The sequence below is a fragment of the Pan paniscus genome, chromosome 22 (genome assembly GCF_029289425.2).
Source record: "Pan paniscus chromosome 22, NHGRI_mPanPan1-v2.0_pri, whole genome shotgun sequence".
Taxonomy (NCBI): Eukaryota; Metazoa; Chordata; class Mammalia; order Primates; family Hominidae; genus Pan; species Pan paniscus.
Genome location: NC_073271.2, coordinates 41,677,979 through 41,695,108, shown reverse-complemented (window position 1 = coordinate 41,695,108; position 17,130 = coordinate 41,677,979). Strand labels below are relative to the sequence as shown.

The window sequence follows — 17,130 nt, the reverse complement described above, 5'->3', positions numbered from 1 at the left end:
ACAAAAACCATAGGATGAACTCAATGGATTCAGAAAAAACATTTTATAAAATTCAATTGGTTAACAATAAATACTGTCAACAAACTGGAAGCAGGAGGTTCCCCAGTCTGGTGAAGGATATCCATGGAAAACCCTCAGTTAATGTCAGAACTTCATAGTGAAGACCCCCCAGCACTCAGCCACCTGCCTGGAGAGAGGAAGCATTTTCACTCAGTGCTGCTGCAATAACTGGGTGTCAATAGGGAAAATAAGGGACGTTGGCCCTTCTTTTGTGCTACACATGAAAGCTAATTTGAAGCAGGTCATAGATCCAAAGGGGATGGGGCACAAGGGGCACAAACACGATGACACTTCTGCAGGAAAACACAGGAGATGCCTCTGGACCAGGCACTGGTGAGGATTTCTTGGGCAGGTCTGAAAAATCCCACTGATGTAAAATTAAACACTGACAAATTGGACTTTATAAAAATTAAAAGCAATTTCATGCAAGATGGAATAGACAAATTTGGCCAGGCGCGGTGTCTCACACCTGTAATCCCAGCACTTTGGGAGATCTGCCCGAAGCGGGAAGATCATGCGGTCAGGAGTTCAAGACCAGCCTGGCCAACATGGTGAAAACCCGTCTCTACTAAAAATTCAAAATTAGCGGAGCATGGTGGCGCATGCCTGTAATCCCAGCTACTCGGGAGGCTGAGGCAAGAGAATTGCTTGAACCCAGGAGGCAGAGGTTGCAGTGAGCTGAGATTGTGCCATTGCCCTCCAGCCTGGGTGACAGAGTGAGACTCTGTCAAAAAAAAAAAAAAAAGAAGAAGAAGAAAAGAAAAAAAAAAGAGATAAATTCCTTGAAAAACACAACCTACCAAAACTGACACAGCAAATATAAAAACTCTGAATATCTATGACAACACTATATCTACTACAAATTCATCAAGAGACACCGTCAAGACAATGAAAGAGCAAGCCAGAATCTGGTGAAGATGTTTGTAATACATTTATATGGCAGAGGATTTCTGTACAGATAGATAAAGAATTACAAATAATTAAGAAAGCAACAACCAAAGGAAAGCATTGACAGTGCCTTGAGCAGGTGCTTCACAGGAGAGGGTATCCAGGCAGCCCTAAGCATTGACAGTGCCTTGAGCAGGTGCTTCACAGGAGAGGGTATCTGGGCAGCCCTAAGCATTGACAGTGCCTTGAGCAGGTGCTTCACAGGAGAGGGTATCTGGGCAGCCCTAAGCATTGACAGTGCCTTGAGCAGGTGCTTCACAGGAGGGGGTATCCGGGCAGTCCTAAAGCGCTGACAGTGCCTTAAGCAGGTGCTTCACAGGAGCGGGTATCCGGGCAGCCCTAAATCGCTGACAGTGCCTTGAGCAGGTGCTTCACAGGAGGGGGTATCCGGGCAGCCCTAAATCGCTGACAGTGCCTTGAGCAGGTGCTTCACAGGAGAGGGTATCTGGGCAGTCCTAAGCATTGACAGTGCCTTGAGCAGGTGCTTCACAGGAGGGGGTATCTGGGCAGTCCTAAAGCATTGACAGTGCCTTGAGCAGGTGCTTCACAGGAGGGGGTATCCGGGCAGCCCTAAATCGCTGACAGTGCCTTGAGCAGGTGCTTCACAGGAGAAGGTATCCGGGCAGCCCTAAATCGCTGACAGTGCCTTGAGCAGGTGCTTCACAGGAGGGGGTATCCGGGCAGCCCTAAAGTATTGACAGTGCCTTGAGCAGGTGCTTCACAGGAGAGGGTATCCAGGCAGCCCTAAAGCATTGACAGTGCCTTGAGCAGGTGCTTCACAGGAGAGGGTATCCAGGCAGCCCTAAGCATTGACAGTGCCTTGAGCAGGTGCTTCACAGGAGGGGGTATCCGGGCAGTACTAAAGCATTGACAGTGCCTTGAGCAGGTGCTTCACAGGAGGGGGTATCCGGGCAGTCCTAAAGCGCTGACAGTGCCTTGAGCAGGTGCTTCACAGGAGCGGGTATCCGGGCAGCCCTAAATTGCTGACAGTGCCTTGAGCAGGTGCTTCACAGGAGGGGGTATCCGGGCAGCCCTAAATCGCTGACAGTGCCTTGAGCAGGTGCTTCACAGGAGGGGGTATCCAGGCAGCCCTAAAGCATTGACAGTGCCTTGAGCAGGTGCTTCACAGGAGGGGGTATCCGGGCAGCCCTAAACATTGACAGTGCCTTGAGCAGGTGCTTCACAGGAGGGGGTATCCGGGCAGCCCTAAACATTGACAGTGCCTTGAGCAGGTGCTTCACAGGAGGGGGTATCCGGGCAGCCCTAAACATTGACAGTGCCTTGAGCAGGTGCTTCACAGGAGGGGGTATCTGGGCAGCCCTAAACATTGACAGTGCCTTGAGCAGGTGCTTCACAGGAGGGGGTATCTGGGCAGCCCTAAACATTAACATGCCTTGAGCAGGTGCTTCACAGGAGGGGGTATCTTGGCAGCCCTAAACATTGACATGCCTTGAGCAGGTGCTTCACAGGAGGGGGTATCTGGGCAGCCCTAAACATTGACAGTGCCTTGAGCAGGTGCTTCACAGGAGGGGGTATCCGGGCAGCCCTAAACATTGACAGTGCCTTGAGCAGGTGCTTCACAGGAGAGGGTATCCGGGCAGTCCTAAGCATTGAACACGTGCACAGAATCAGCATTCATCAGAGGAATGCAAATTAACACCACAGTGAGATACCACCACACCCCCACCAGGATGACGAACATTAAAAAGACTGACAATACCAAGCGTCAGCCGGCGAGGACGGGGAGCAGTAGGAAGTTCTGTATGTTGCTGTGGGAGTGTGAACGGTACAATCACTTTGAAAATCATTTTTACAATTTCTAATAAAGCTAAACGTATGTCCACCCTACGGCCCAGCAATGCTCCTTCTAGGTGTGTGCCCAAGAGATGGAGGCATCTGTCCACAACAAGTCTTGAGTCTTCACAGGATCCTGGTGCATTACACCCCAAACTGGAAACAGTGCCAGCATTTAGCAAGAGGAGAATGGATACACAAATCAGGGTCCACGCAAATCAGGGTCCATGCACGGGGTGGGGTACAACCCGGGGGAAAGGGAAAGAGTACTGTGGTAGGCACAAACACTGTCCAAGTCTCAAAGCTCAGATGGAGTGGAATAGTCAGATTCTATAGCACAGGACACACCAAGGGACTCCAGTTTATTCGACGCTTGAGAAAGGAAAAACGAATTGCCAAGCTAGAAATCAGACTGTGAGTGTCTGGTAGGGGTAGGGTGGGGAACCGTTGCCTGGGAAGGGGCAGGAGGGGACTTCCTGGGAGATGGAAATGCTCCATATTTTGCTCAGGGGGTGAGTCACATGAGCGCATATATGTGTGAGCTCTACTGTGCTGTAAAGTTACAATGGATGCATTTTACTGCCTGTAAACTGCACCTTAACATAAAATAAAGCAAGCACCCCTCAAAGTCCAAACTAACATGCACAAGTATATAAGCAACCTGCGGTGCGTGGGTCGGAGCGGAGCTGCCCGGGGCGCAGCAGAGCACGGCTCACGCAGGCACTGCGAGGCTGCAGCTGCCGCGGGAACACCCGCCACCCACCCTGAAGTCAAGTAGGACACGGTGATTTCTCCTAATTCGAGAATAGCAGGGATAGCTGCGGCTCGGACTTTGATTTCTCCCTGAGGCATTAATAATGGAAAAGGCTCATCATGTTCGGTGTGGAGTATTTTTAAACGGTTGGCATTTCGTAAGTGAATTCTCTTTACTCTGACTTTTCTGTTGTCTTCTGTTTTTTCCTCCAGCTTTAGTGAGGCATAATTGATACACAATTACCTGTAGTTAGCTGCCCGTGTTTAAAGTGCACAGCGTGTTGAGTTTTGACACAACACCCCGAACCCATCTCTGCGGCTCTCAGTGTTCCCTCCCACCTCTCGTGGTCCCTCCCTCCCCTCCCTCCTCCCCCTTACTTCCCCTCCCCTCCCTCCTCCCCTCCCTCTGCCCTCCCTTTCTCATCCCTCCTCCTCTCCCTCCTCCCTTTCTCCTCCATTTTCCCCTCCCTCCTCCCTTTCACCTCCCTCCTCCCCTCCCTCCTCCCCTCCCTCCTGCCTCTGTCCTCTCCTCCCTCTGTCCTCTCCTTCCTACCTCCTACCTGTCCTGCATCTACAGCAAGCGCAGGTCTGCCTCCTGCCACTGCTGGTGAGTTTGCTGTAGGATTCTGGATACACGGGATTATACTGTGTAGACTTTTTCATCTGACATCTTTCATTTGGCAGAATTATCCTGAAGTCCACACGTCAGTACTTCCTCCCTTTTTGTTGCTGAGTGCTACAGTCATGCGTCACTTAACGACAGGGAGACTTTCTGAGAGATGCATCAGTAGGCGGTTTTGCTGTTGTGAGAACATCAGAGGCGATTCACACACACCGAGACGGTAGAGTCTGCGAGACACCTAGGCCATGCTGTGCAGCGTATCACTCCTGGGCTGCACACCTGTGCAGTCTGTGACTGCACTGAATACTGCAGGTGACGAACACAGTGGCATTTGTGTATCTAAACACCCGTGCAGTGTGTGACTGCACTGAATACTGCAGGCAACTGTAACGCGGTGGCATTTGTGTAGCTAAACGCCCGTGCAGCGTGCGACTGCACTGAATACTGCAGGCGACTGTAACGCGGTGGCATTTGTGTAGCTAAACGCCCGTGCAGCGTGCGACTGCACTGAATACTGCAGGCGACTAACGCGGTGCCACTTGTGTATCTAAACACCCGTGCAGAGTGTGACTGCACTGAATACTGCAGGCGACTGTAACGCGGTGGCATTTGTGTATCTAAACGCCCGTGCAGAGTGTGACTGCACTGAATACTGCAGGCGACTGTAACGCGGTGGCATTTGTGTATCTAAACGCCCGTGCAGCGTGTGACTGCACTGAATACTGCAGGCGACTGTAACGCGGTGGCATTTGTGTATCTAAACGCCCGTGCAGCGTGTGACTGCACTGAATACTGCAGGCGACTGTAACGCGGTGGCATTTGTGTATCTAAACGCCCGTGCAGCGTGTGACTGCACGGAATACTGCAGGCGACTGTAATGCGGTGGCATTTGTGTAGCTAAACGCCCGTGCAGCGTGGGACTGCACTGAATACTGCAGGCCACTGTAACGCGGTGGCACTTGTGTATCTAAACGCCCGTGCAGCGTGTGACTGCACTGAATACTGCAGGTGACTGTAACGTGGTGGCATTTCTGTATCTAAACGCCCATGCAGCATGTGACTGCACTGAATACTGCAGGCAACTGTGACGCCGTGGCATTTGTGTAGCTAAACGCCCGTGCAGAGTGTGACGGCACTGAATACTCCAGGCGACTGTAACGGGGTGGCATTTGTGTATCTAAACACCCGTGCAGCGTGTGACTGCACTGAATACTGCAGGCGACTGTAACGCGGTGGCATTTGTGTAGCTAAACGCCCGTGCAGCATGGGACTGCATTGAATACTGCAGGCCACTGTAATGCGGTGGCACTTGTGTATCTAAACGCCCGTGCAGCGTGTGACTGCACTGAATACTGCAGGCGACTGTAACGTGGTGGCATTTGTGTATCTAAACAGCCGTGCAGAGTGTGACTGCACTGAATACTGCAGGCGACTGTAACGCGGTGGCATTTGTGTAGCTAAACGCCCGTGCAGCGTGTGACTGCACTGAATACTGCAGGCGACTGTAACGGGGTGGCATTTGTGTATCTAAACTCCCGTGCAGAGTGTGACTGCACTGAATACTGCAGGCGACTGTAACGCGGTGGCATTTGTGTAGCTAAACGCCCGTGCAGCGTGTGACTGCACTGAATACTGCAGGCGACTGTAACGGGGTGGCATTTGTGTATCTAAACGCCCGTGCAGAGTGTGACTGCACTGAATACTGCAGGCAACTGTAACGCGGTGGCATTTGTGTAGCTAAACACCCGTGCAGAGTGTGACTGCACTGAATACTGCAGGCGACTGTAACGCGGTGGCATTTGTGTATGTAATCGCCCGTGCAGCGTGTGACTGCACTGAATACTGCAGGCGACTGTAACGCGGTGGCATTTGTGTATGTAATCGCCCGTGCAGCGTGTGACTGCACTGAATACTGCAGGCGACTATAACGCGGTGGCATTTGTGTATCTAAACACCCGTGCAGCATGTGACTGCACTGAATACTACAGGCGACGAACACAGTGGCACTTGTGTATCTAAACACCCGTGCAGCGTGTGACTGCACTGAATACTGCAGGCGACTGTAACGCGGTGGCATTTGTGTAGCCAAACGCCCGTGCAGTGTGTGACTGCACTGAATACTGCAGGCGACTGTAACGCGGTGGCATTTGTGTGTCTAAACATAGAAAAGGTACAGTAAAAATATGGAATGAAAGAAAAAAGTAGGGAGTAGTGACATCAGTGAAACAGCTGACTGGAAGCCCCCAGCACTGGTGTCCCTCACAAAGACCCAGAACAGTAAACAAGCCAGGAAATGGGTTTTTTTTTGTTTTTTTGAGATGGTGTTTCATTCTTATTGCCCAGACCAGAGTGCAATGGTGTAATCTCAGCTCACTGTAGTCTGTACCTCCCAGGTTCAAGTGATTCTCATGCCTCAGCCTCCCAAGTAGCTGGGATTACAGGCGCCTGCCACCATGCCTGGCTAGTTTTTTTGGTTTTTTTTTTTTGTTAGTAGGGATGGGGTTTCACCATGTTGGCCAGGCTGGTCTCAAACTCCTGACCTCAGGTGATCTGCCTGCCTCAGCCTCCGAAAGTGCTGTGATTACAGGCATGAGTCACTGCACCCGGCCATGAGCCATGAAATGTTAATGAAAGTCCCCACAGAGAGCTCCAGAACACACCAGAGGAGCCACAGCAACCCTGGCAAGCCCAGAAATTCATGATAGTCACAAAAAGAACAAAAGGAAACGCCGGGCCCCTGACACCCCATCCTCTAACCAGGGTCAGCTGGAACCCAGGAGAATATCTCCCTTTGGTGAGGAAGTAATCAAGAGGACCCCAGCAGCCCCCATCAACACCGTGGACACCCACCGGCCCCACCCTTGGGGTCCCTTGCAGTCCTCACAGGCACGAAGCCCAGGGTGGAGTGAGCTGCCTGGAGGCCACACCACTGTGCTCCCGCCGGAGAAGGAATCGACACTGTGCCTGCCCCCGTGGCCCTTGCTGTGCCCTCTTGGAACTGGAACTACTGCTGGAGTGTATCTTGTTCCTGGGGGAGCAGCCCCAGCTCCCCTTCACCCCTGAGGCTAAGCCGCTGCCCAACCACCCCAGCCCAGTGGCCCCACATCCCCCAGCCAAGCTGCAGGCAGCTGTTACACCTTCTCTGTGGGGCCAAGCAAAGGTGGGGCCACTCCACTACCCGCTCTTGCCCCCTCAGGCTGGAGCTAAAGCCATAAATGGCCTCCAGGGAAAACAATACCTTGGTTGCTCAGAGCAGTCATGCCTCCTGGAACCCAAGTTGAAGAAGCACTCTGCATCCAGGGAAATGCCTGGGCCACCCAGGACAGTCCCGTCCCTCAGGCCTGAGCGGAAGCGACACACCACCGCAAGGGGAATCAGTGCCCTGGCTGAGCTGAGCAGCTGCACACCCCAGGGCTGAGCTGATGCAGTGCCCTACATCCCAGAGAAACAGAACAGTAGCTGAGCCCAGACATCCCACCTTACAGGCCAAACAACTCAACTGCCTGCTTCCCTAGAGCTGAACTAGCCCCCTAGAGTCTGAGGAATCCCCCTGGCTAGTCTTCCCATTATGGGGAAAATGAGACTAGAAGAACCCCAACAACCTTTGAACTGAGGATGTTAACAGCCTACACTGTCCCCACCAGTGTCACGAACTTCTACAGCCTAGGCTGCTGAGGGGTCCACAGTTATTGCTAATGTTGAACATGGCTGAAGAAGCTGCAGAGACTATACCACTGCACTGATCCAGAAGCAGTCACCATACCCTTCCCAAATGGCACACTAAAATCCACTGCAGGTAAAAGCCTTTCTGTATGAAAGCCGCTCTAGAAATTTTGAAAGAAGCAATTGTTCCACCAGATACATAGACATCAACACGGGGACACAAGAAATATAAAAAGACGAGGAAACATATCACCAAAGGAACAAAATAACTCTCTACTAACAGGCCCCAGTGAAGAGGAAATCAACTAACTGCCAGAAAAGGTATTCAAAACAATGATCTTAAGGAGACTCAATGAGATACAGGTAGATAAGACAATTCAATAAAATCAGGAAAACAATTCATTATGTGAACTAGAAATTTAACAAAGAACTAGAAATAATAAAGAGAGCCAAATAGAAGTCCCATACCTGAAGATTTCAAGCAATCAAATAAAAATTACAATAGATAGCTTCAACAGCAGACTTGATCAAGCAGAAAAAAGAATTTCTGAACTTGAAAACTGGTTATTTGAAATTACCCCATCAGAGAGAAAAAAAATGAGAATGAAAAAGAGTGAAGACAGCCTACAAGTATGTAACACTACTAAGTGAACAAATGTTCATGTTATGGGAATTTCAAAAGTAGAAGAGAAGGAGAAAGGCAAAGAAAACCTATTTAATGAAATAAGAGCTAAAAAATTCCCAAGTCTGGGGAGAGATATGAACACTGACATCTAAGAAGCTCAAAGTCCCCAAGTAGATTCAACCCCAAAATGTCCTCTTACAGGCACATTATAGTCAAACTTTCAAGTAAAAGACAAAGAATTCTAAAAATGGCAAGAGAAAATCATCAAGTCACATATAAGGGAATCCTCATTAGACTAACATAAGATTTCTCACAGAAACATTACAGGGCAGGAGAGAATGAGATAATATATTCAAAGTATTGAAAGAAAAAAAGTCAGCCAAGAATACTATACTACATATTCTTCAGAAATGAGAGAGAAAAAAAATATTTCCCAGACAAGCAAAAATTGAGGGAAATCATCACCATTAGACTGATCTTACAAGAAATGCTCAAGGGAATCCTACATCTGTGAGTGAAAAAATGACAATCACTATCATGAAAACACACAAAAGTATAAAACTCAGTGGTAAAGCAAATATCCAAAACAGAAAGAGAAAAGAATCAAACGTTATCACTACAGAAAACCACCCAACCTCAATGATAAATCATGAGAAGGAAGAAAGGAACAAACAAACAAAGGATATACAAAACAATCAGAAAACAATTAACAAAATTATAAAATAAACCCTCACCTACCAATAATAATCCTGAAGGTAAATGGATGAAATTCCCCACTTAAAAGATACAGACTCGCTGAATGGATTTTTTTTTAATGACCTAACTATATACTGCCTGTTAGAAACTCACTTCACCTATAAATACACATACAGACTGAAAGGGAAGGGATGTAAAAAGATATTTCATCAACCCAAAGTGAGCGATAGTAGCTATATTTCTATCAGATAAAACAGACTTTAAGTCAAAAACTACAAAGAGATTAAGGTCATTATATAATGATAAAGGGACTGACTCAGCAAGAAGATACAACAATTGTAAATATATATGCACCCAACACCAAATCATCCAGATATATAAAGTGAATATTATTAGATCTAAAGAGAGAGACTCTAATATAGTAACAGTTGGGGTCTTCAACATCACACTGTCAGCCTTTGACATATCATCAGATAGAAAATTAACAAATAAGCATTGGATTTAAACTATGGTTTAGACCAAATGGACCTAACAGACATTTACAAACCATTTCATCCAACAGCTGCACAGAATATACATTCTTTTCCTCAGCACATGGAACATTCTCCAGGATAGACCATATGTTAGGCCACAAAACAAGTCTCAACAAATTTAAAATAATTGAAATATCAAGTTTCTTCCTCTCCTCTCCTTTCCACTCCTTTCCTTTTCTTTATTTTTAAGAGATGAGGTCCCACTCTGTTGCCCAGACTGGAGTGCAGTGGCATGATCACAGTTCACCAAGCCTCGAACTCGTGGACTCAAGTGATCCTCCCTCCTCAGCCTCCCAAGTAGCTGTGACCACAGGCATGTGTACCACATCTAGCCAATTAAAAAAAAAAATTCTTGTAGAGGTACAGTTTTGCTTTGGTGCCGGGGCTGGTCTTGAGCTCCTGGGCTTCAAGCAATCCTCCTGCCTTGGCCTCCCAAAGTGCTGGGATCACAGGCATGAGCCACCATGCCCAGCCCCAGCTAGACTCTTAAATTTTAGCCCTGCTAATGTGAGTGTCGTGGCGTCTCATCTCTGGTGTGATTTGCATTTCCCTGATGAATAATAATGTTGAGATCCACGCTGACCTTTGATCTCATTTCCAACCTCTGGTGAGCTACTTTGAGAAAAACAGGTAAAATTTGAGATGAGAACAGCATAGGGAGGAGTGTCCATGGGGGGAAGAGTTGAACCTTGGAGTTGATTTGTCATCCTGTTCTTAGCCACCTCAGAGCCTCTGGAAATCCCAAGCTGGAGTGCCTGCTAGGGTCTCACAGGACATAAGGGTGCCCCCCAACCACACCTGCCCCCTGCTGACCGATGGCTTCCTGACCAAGCCCAGTGGGTTAAAAGAGGATGGTGGATGAAGGCGACATTTCCGAGAGGGCACTTTGATAATGTCACTCTGCCTCCTCCCCAATGTCTCTCTGGTCCAAGTGGCCAGCTAGGGAGGGGGTGTGGGAGGAGGGTCACTGTGTGGGTCCCCTCAGTGGGGATGGTGTGGGTCATGTCACCCTCGATGTGGGCCCTGGGGACCCTCCTCTAGGGCTGCTCAGACCCATCCCCTGCCAGGTCCCAGGTGGGGCTGATGAGGCCGTTCCACTGCCACACAACATCTGCATCAGAGACCAAAGTAACAGGGCTCGAGGCAGGACTGGCTGGCTCTGCCCAGTGCACCATGTAACAGCACGGACAAAACTACAGAAATCCCAGCTGGGTATGGTGGCTCACACCTGTTTTCCCAGCATTGTTCGAGGCCGCGGTGGGAGGATCACTTGAGGTCAGGAGTTCGAGACCTGCCTGGCCAACATGGTGAAACCCCATCTCCACTAAAAATACAAAAATTAGCAGGGCATGGTGGCACATGTCTGTGATCCCAGCTAGTCGGGAGGCTGAAGCAAGAGAATCACTTGAACTGGGGAGGCAGAGGTTGCAGGCAGTGAGCAGAGATCATGCTACTGCATTCCAGCCTAGGCAACACATCAAGACTCCATCTCAAAAAAACAAAAACAAAAACAAAAACAAAAACCAACTATGCGAATCCCCATTAAACACAAGCAGCTGAGTCTGCTTTGCACTCCGTGTCAAGGTCAGGCTGCCTTTGGGGGCCCAAAGAGACATGGGCTCCATCCAGGGATTTGCTTCCAAGAGAGGTCAGGTCCATCAAAACATTGAAGCCTGATCCACCATGGAGGCTTCTTGTCAATAATTTTCTTTCCTCTCTTTTAAATGCTGGTGGAAACATCTGTGTCTCTCCCACCACTTTGCCTGATGTGGACAGTTTCCAGGTACTTGAGGCTGCTGACGCAGTCACTCCCTGCCCTGGAAGGAGATACTGCTGAAGGATGTTAGGTCCTTTCCTTAAGATGTGCACATATTTAATTGTGGAAAAGCATGCAGTGATTGCCTGTTTGTGAGGTCTTTATGGAGGACTCTGGTCTTGGCAATTCTGGGGTCTGAGGAGGGACAAGTTGGGCTCAGCCACTTCCTCTCAGCCAGCATCTGCTGCCCAGCCATGCTTGAGGTATCTGCCGTGTCTGCCACAAGCTCAGAGAGGAGAATCAGAGAGCCATAGTGGAGAATGCAGGGATCTTGAGCAAACCCATGTCCTCTTCAGCTAACAACTCTCCTCTCCTCCCTTCACGGAAACAGCTCTCAGATTGGTCCTGAATCTGAGGTTGACCAAGGAGCTGTTTGGGGGATACCAGGTGTCTTGGACGATTGTGTTGGGAGGTTGGGTGATTTATAAAGAAAAGAGGTTTATTTGGCACACAGTTCTGCAGGCTGTACAAGAAGCATGGTGCCAGCATCTGCTTCTGGTGAGGCCTCAGGAAGTGTCCACTCATGGCAGAAGGCAATGGGAGCAGGTGCATGCAGACCATATGGTGAGAAAGGGAGCAAGAGAGAGTGGGCAGAGGAGGTGCCAAGCGTTTTTAACAATCAGTTCTTGTAAGAAGGAATAAAGCATGAATGCATTCATGACCGCGAGGACAGCACCAAGCTCTCATGTCCTAGGCACCTTCTGTCAGGTCCCACCTCCAACATTGGGGTTCAGATTTCAACACGAGGTTGGGGAGACAAATGTCTGAATTATAGCACCAGGCAGGTGCCATCACAACGAGGGTTACAGGCTGGCACTCCCAGCAGCCTCCAATGTCAGGAGGAGGCAGTGTCAGGAGACGAGGCTTGAGAGGGTCTCCAGGTGCACGTGCAGGTGCTCTGCCATCTCCATGTGACCTGCAGACGGAGGAAGAGAGGTTCCCGCCTTGGGCAGGTGGCTCAGCTGAACATGCCACTCAGCGTGTGTAATTGGGATTTGCATAGGTTTTTTTTTTTTGAAACGAAGTCTCTCTCTGTTGCCAAGGCTGGAGTGCAGTGGTCCAATCTTGGCTTACTGCAACCTCTGCCTCTCACCTCCCAGGTTCAAGTGATTCTCCTGTCTCAGCCTCCCAAGTAACTGGGATTACAGGATGGATCCTGGTGCATCACAGGTGGCCCTGGAGAAAGTGGAGCTGGGGTCCTCCTGGAGGGAGGCGGGTGAGTGTCAGGGTGGTCTCATCCAGGCAGGGGCGGCCTACAGATGGGATGGGGAGCAAAATCATGACTCCAGCCCCACGGGAGTCGGAGGAAGGAACACATAGGTGACTGGGAGGGGCCAAGCTCCATCCACCTTGCATGATTGTCAGCCTCCTCCCCAGGCTGTCCCAGGAATTGTTCCAGGGGCCATGGCAGCCCAGAGGGAACAAGGCATAGCGTGAGCAACATGCCCCTCTGTCCGCCAGGAGCAGCCAGGGCCATGGGGGCCTGGGACAGTGGGTCTCACTGGCTTCTCCGTCCTGGAGGGGCTGGAGTCACCCTTGCTCTGGACACGGACTCGCATTCCCTGCCTAACTGCCCTGCTGTGGGCTTCTGGCAGCTTCTTTCATGACAGCAGAATCTCCCACACAGCAATTCTGACCCCCGGGCTCGAGGGGAGGATTCAGAATCAGGTGGGCTTGCCGGCTTCCCGGAGGCCCAGCGTGCAGCCAGCTGGGGAAAGCACAGGGTGCCGGGTGGTGAAACTTGACGCAAATGACCTGCTCAGGGCCAGAGCCATCCTAGCCAGGGAGCCCAGCCTCGCTGCTTTCAGAAGTTTTAGCCAAGGGAGTGAGGACTCTACCAGGAGACGCGTTAGGTCCCCACAGTTGAAAGCTGAGGGTGACTGTGAGCATTCTGGGAAGTGTGTGCCACTGGGGGAAGGTCCCTGCGGACGTTACTGTGGTTCCCGGGTGACCAACCCTCACTATCAAGATGCTGCCCTCTTGCCTACATTCTGGGGGGAGCCCCCTAACCAGATCCCTCAGTGGGGATGGTGTGGGTCACCTCCCTCTTCAATAAACCCTTATCTGCAAAGCCTTGAGAGGGTGCAGACGCTGCCCCCCTTGTGAGGGCCCAGCTGCAGGAGCATAGCCAGAATACTGTTCCCACCCCAGGACCCATGTGCAGCACGCCGACCTGATCCCACCCTCCCCCGCTCGCCGCAGCCATAGTTAGGGTGCTCTGAGCCAGTGAACTTTAGGGTACATCCCAGGATGCCAGATGCTGAGAAGGGAGATTGCTGGGACTGGCAGAGAAATGGGCATCATCTGGAGTCCTGGACTGGATTGGGGGGACCTTTCTGGCCCCCCAGTAAAAGAAGGGCTGACCTGGTCTGGTAGGAGTATCTGGGAAGAAGTGAACAGTGCTGGGCAGTCAGGGGATGGCTGTTGTCACTTTGGTCAGACTCTCCCCGTGCTAGAGGAATTCTCATGGTCTGTAGGCGGGAGCCCAGGCAAGCCTAGCAGGAGACAGGCAGGCAGGGCTCCCCTGCACCTTGGGGCCAGTGCAAGCCTCTTCCACGCCGCTGCAGGCTGCTCTGGGTGTGCTCTGGGTGATGCCTGTCGGGATGAAGGGGTTCCCTGAAGCCCTGGTTCCACCCTGAAAGTCCACGCAGCTCCTTGCCATGAGCACAGGGGTTTGTATCAAAATACTGCTTCTGATTGCGTGTCCATGAGCAAGACCAGCACTCCAGGCCATGAACCAAGCTTGTCCTGTGGGTCTGTGTACTTGCTGGCAAACTGCCAGAAACGGCTCCACGGTAAGAAACAAAATGCCGTGGGTTCATTTTCCCCAATTGGGATTTTGTTTTCTTCATATAGAACCATGTATTATAGAAGTGACACTGATAGCAAACCAATCTTTGATGTCTACTTGGAAGATGCAAAAAGACAGCAGGTGGGCAAGGCACAGTGGCTCAAACCTGTAATCCCAGCACTTTGGGAGGCTGAGGCGGGCGAATCACCTAAGGTCGGGAGCTCGAGACCAGCCTGACCAACATGGAGAAACCCCGTCTCTACTAAAAATACAAAATTAGCTGGGCATGGTGGCGCATGCCTGTAATCCCAGCTACTTGGGAGACTGAGACAGGAGAATCACTTGAACTTGGGAGGCGGAGGTTACAGTGAGCCGAGATCGTGCCATTGCACTCCAGCCTGGGCCACAAGAGCGAAACCCCATCTCAAAAATAAATCAATAGGCCAGGCGCAGTGGCTCATGTCTGTAATCCCAGCACTTTGGAAGGCCGAGGCGGGCGGATCACGAGGTCAGGAGATGGAGACCATCCTGGCTAACATGGTGAAACCCCGTCTCTACTAAAAATACAAAAAATTAGCTGGGTGTGGTGGCAGGCGCCTGTAGTCCCAGCTACTCGGGAGGCTGAGGCAGGAGAATGGTGCGAACCCGGGAGGCGGAGCTTGCAGTGAGCCGAGATCGCGCCACTGCACTCCAGCCTGGGTGACAAAGCAACTCTGCCTTAATAAATAAATAAATAAATAAATAAATAAAAAGACAGCAGGTGATATGGTTTGGACCTGTGTCCTCTCTGCACAAATCTCACCGTGAAGTGTAATCCCCAACATTGGAAGTGGGACCTGGTGGGAAGGGATTGGATCATGGTGGTGGTCCTTCACAAGTGGGTTAGCGCCAGCTTCTTGGTGCTGTTCTCATGATAGTAAGTTATCGTTAGATCTGGTTGTTTCAAAGTGTGCGGCACCCCCTCTTTTTCTCTCTCTACTGCTCCCACCATGTGAGACGCCTTGTCCCGCCTTCACCTTCCACCATGACTATAAGTTTCCTGAGGCCTCCCTAGAAGTGGAAGCTGCTATGCTTCCTGTAAAGCCTGCAGAACTGTGAGCCAATTAAACCTCTTTTCTTCATGAAGTGCCCAGTCTTAGGTATGTCTTTATAGCAGTGTGAGAATGGATGAATGCACGAGGTCTTCAGGACAAGCCTGATTTCATTGGTTACGAGATGCATGTTTTTCATTCTAGCCCCCAGAGACCTGGATACGTTGCACAGGTGCTGACAGCAGGTGGCAGTGTGGAGCAGCGGTGTGACACCTGCAGGGCCCTCTGGGGACACCACATAAGGGCAGCCACAGTGTCCCGGAGCCCATGCAGTGTGACAGCCCCAGGTAACTCTCCAGCCAGCACTCCACCCGTGGAATTACAGCCGACTGAAGCACCTCTGCTACATTCGTCAGCTTGATAAATGTCCAAGGAATGAACCAAGAACAGGGACCATCTCTTCTGGTAGCTTCTCACCATCACACACACTTTGCAGGGCCAAGGGCTCTTCCTGGCCCATATCTAACACCTAGATATTTTATTCACTTATGTTTTGAATATTTCATGGGTCCTTCTCCCCCAGAGGCCTCAGAGCACTCCCAGAATTGGAATGGAAATACACAGTGTGTCCTTGTCAGCTTTACGGGCCGCCGCGTTCAAAGGGCAGGACATAGTAGCTTCTGCTCAAATTAGAATGATCTGTCTCGTCAAGCGGAAGATGGTTGTTGAGACTTTGTGTCTTTAAAGTATTGCCTAAAAAAGCAAGATTAAATGAACGCATGAACGCTTGTGCAATATGGCAGGAAAATCCCGGGGGTCTGCCTGGACTCCTCGCCCCAACCCTCTCTACGCGTGGGTTCTGCTACAACATCGAGGAGAGAGCAGGGGGTGCTCATCTCCAGGCCATCGGCAAAGATGTCAGACTGTACTTGTCCCACAGGCCTGGCCGGCAACAGCAGGGTCTCCCCCAAGTGAGGCTTGCCAGCCGCACTGCTGCATGTGGCTTTGGGAGGGCCTGCGGGAGCCTGCTGGTCCCCATGGGCCTGGCAAGCATCTGCCCTGGTAGACTGAAGTGCCCCCAGGCCCTGTGGTTAGAGGAAGCCTGCTGGCCCCTGGAAGATCTGGGAGAGGAGAGCTGGACAGCTCACCCACCACGGCCAGCATGAAAGGCAGCTAGTAAGCCCCCCTGCGCTGTCAGCCTCTGCTCAGAAGTCTCTGGAGTGGTGTCCTGGTGCTGAGGGGGTGCACTGATGCTCAGCCAGGAGCAACTGGAGCAGAAAGCAGCAGTCATGGGAAGATGCCTCAGATCACACACATGCACATGTGCACACACGCACACACACATGCACAGATACATGCAGACAGACGGACACATGCACAGATGCACATGTGCAGACGCATATGTATATGTGAGCACACACATGCAAAGACACACACACCAGGCACATGCACACATGCACACAGGAGCGACTGAAACTTACAATAAAGCACGAACAAGTCTACGGTTCCATAGACGTAGCTCTGTTCTAGCAGACGCTGACCAACTCTCCCATTAAAAACACAACACAAGCTAGAAAAAACTATCTTAAAATGTCTGTTCGAAATCAATGAAGAACTCCTAAAGCAGTGACAATTTTGGGGGCCAAGGTCTGAAAGACGGGGAAAGTAAGGATGATGGGCTGATGCTTGGGGCGGCGTGGATCCGGGCTGACCAATAACTGGGGAAGCAAAAGCTGAGCTGAGCCATGGGAGCCGGACTCAGCTCTCGGCACTCATGGGGCCAAAGGAAAAAAAGGGG

The 17,130-nt window shown here is 50.7% G+C and overlaps 1 protein-coding gene across 1 annotated transcript in view; it reads left to right on the top strand.

Annotated features, from left to right (window-relative positions):
- LOC134729730 (uncharacterized) overlaps positions 1-16,830 on the top strand; it is a 41,526-nt gene extending 24,696 nt beyond the window's left edge. The window contains exon 4 of the mRNA XM_063601332.1: positions 15,537-16,830. The gene's annotated coding sequence lies outside the window, so the exon portion shown is untranslated. The remainder of the gene's footprint in view (positions 1-15,536) is intronic.
- Positions 16,831-17,130: the final 300 nt, after the last annotated feature.